This window comes from Cetorhinus maximus, unplaced genomic scaffold (genome assembly GCF_964194155.1).
Source record: "Cetorhinus maximus unplaced genomic scaffold, sCetMax3.hap1.1 HAP1_SCAFFOLD_669, whole genome shotgun sequence".
Taxonomy (NCBI): domain Eukaryota; kingdom Metazoa; phylum Chordata; class Chondrichthyes; order Lamniformes; family Cetorhinidae; genus Cetorhinus; species Cetorhinus maximus.
In genome coordinates this window covers 152,116-154,793 of record NW_027596611.1, presented here as the reverse complement: position 1 = coordinate 154,793, position 2,678 = coordinate 152,116, and positions in this window count along the sequence as shown.

Here is a 2,678-nt window from a genome sequence, read left to right as displayed (position 1 = left end):
GTGACTCTCAGTGTGTTCAGCACTCCCTCAGTACTGACCCTCTGACAATGCAGCACTCCCTTGGTACTGACCCTCTGATAGTGCAGCACTCCCTCGGTACTGGTCCTCTGGCAGTGCAGCACTCCCTCAGGAGTGATTCTCCGTGTGCAGCACTCCCTCAGTACTGACCCCCAGACAGTGCAGCGCTTCATCAGTCCTGACCCTCCGACAGTGCAGCACTCCCTCAGTAGTGACCCTCTGACAGTGCAGCACTCCCTCAGTGCTGACCCTTCGACAGTGCAGCACTCCCTCAGTATTGACCCTCTAACACTGCAGCACTCCCTCAGTACTGACCATCCAACAGTGCAGCACTCCCTCAGTGCTGACCCTGAAACAGTGCATTATTCCCTCAGTGCTGACCCTTTGACAGTGCGGCAGTGCCTCAGTACTGAAACTCAGGCAGTGCAGAACTCCCTCAGTACTGACCCTCCGACAGTGCAGCACTCCATCAGTACTGACCCTTCCACATTGCAGTAGTCACTCAGTATTGAACCTCCGATCATGCAGCGTTCCCTTAGTAGTGACCCTCCAAGAGTGCAGCATTCCTTCAGTACTGACACTCTGTGTGTAGCACTCCTTCAATATAGTTCTTCCGACAGTGCAGTTCTCCCACAATACTGACCCTCCCACAGTGCCATGTTCCCTCAGTACTGATGCTCTGATAGTGCAGCACTCCCTCAGTGCAGACCCTCCGACAGTGCAGCACTCCCTCAGTACTGATCCCCGGCTAGTGCAGCACTCCCTCAGTACTGACCCTCCGACAATGCAGAACGCCCTCAGTACACCACTTCCAACAGTTCAGCACTCCCTCAGCACTGACCCCCGGATAGTGCAGCACCCCCTCAGTACTGACCCTCTGACAGTGCAGCACTCCCTCAGCACTGACGCCCAGATAGTGCAGTCCCTCAGTACTGACCCCCCGACAGTGCAGCACCCCCTCAGTACTGACCCTCTGTGTGCAGCACTCCCTCAGCACTGACCCTCCGACAGTGCATAACTCCCTAAGTACTGATGTTCTGACAGTGCAGCACTCCCTCAGTACTCACCTTCCAAGAGTGCAGCACTCCCTCAGCACTGACACCCGGATAGTGCAGCACTTCCTCAGTACTGACCCTCCAGCAGTGTCGAACTCCCTCAGTACTGACACCCGGATAGCGCAGTGTTTTCTCAGTCCTGACACTCCGACAGTGCAGCACTCCCTCAGCACTGACACCCGGATAGTGCAGTCCCTCAGTACTGACCCCCCGACAGTGCAGCACCCCCTCAGTACTGACCCTCTGTGTGCAGCACTCCCTCAGCACTGACCCTCCGACAGTGCATAACTCCCTAAGTACTGATGTTCTGACAGTGCAGCACTCCCTCAGTACTCACCTTCCAAGAGTGCAGCACTCCCTCAGCACTGACACCCGGATAGTGCAGCACTTCCTCAGTACTGACCCTCCGGCAGTGTAGAACTCCCTCAGTACTGACACCCGGATAGCGCAGTGTTCCCTCAGTCCTGACACTCCGACAGTGCAGCACTCCCTCAGCACTGACCCTCCGACAGTGCAGCACTCCCTCAGCACTGACCCTCCGACAGTGCATAACTCCCTAAGTACTGATGTTCTGACAGTGCAGCACTCCCTCAGTACTCACCTTCCAAGAGTGCAGCACTCCCTCAGCACTGACACCCGGATAGTGCAGAACTCCCTCAGTACTGATCCTCTGACAGTGCAGCACTCCCTCAGTACTGAGCCTTCAACATTTCAGTACTCACTCAGTACTGAACCTCCGACCATGCAGCGTTCCCTCAGTAGTCACCCTCCAACAGTGCAGCACTCCTTCAGTACTGACCCTCTGTGTGCAGCACTCCTTCAATATAGTCCTTCCGACACTGCAGTTCTCCCTCACTACTGACCCTCTGACAGTGCAGCACTCCCTCAGTACTCCCCTTCCAACAGTGCAGCACTCCCTCAGCACTGATCCCCGGATAGAGAAGCACTCCCTCACTACTGATCCTATGACGGTGTAGCGCTCCCTCAGTTCTGACCCTCTGACAATGCAGAACTCCCTTAGTACTGACCCCCGGATAGTGCAGCACTCGCTCAGTACTGATCCTCCGACAGTGCAGCACTCCCTCAGTGCTGACTCTCTGACAGTGCAGTACTCCCTCAGTACTGACCCTCCAACAGTGCAGCACTCCTTCAGTACTGACCCTCCGATAGTGGAGCACTCCCTCAGTCCTGACACTCCGACAGTGCAGTACTCCCTCAGTACTGACCCTCCGACACTGCAGCACTCCCTCAGTCCTGACTCTCCAACAGTGCAGCACTCCCTCATTACTGTCCCTCCGACAGTGCAGCACTCCCTCAGTACTGACCGTCCGACAGTGCGGTATTCCCTCAGTACTGACCCACAGATAGTGCTGTGTTCCCACATTACTGACCCTCCGACAGTGCAGCACTCCCTCAGTACTGACCCCCAGATAGTGCAGCACTCCATCAGTACTGTTCCTCCGACAGTGCAGCACTCCCTCATTACTGACCCTCAGTGTGCAGCACTGCTTCAATATAGTACTTCCAACAGTGCAGTTCTCCCTCAGTACTGACCCTCCGACAGTGAGCACTCCCTCAGTACTGACCCTTCAACATTGCAGTACT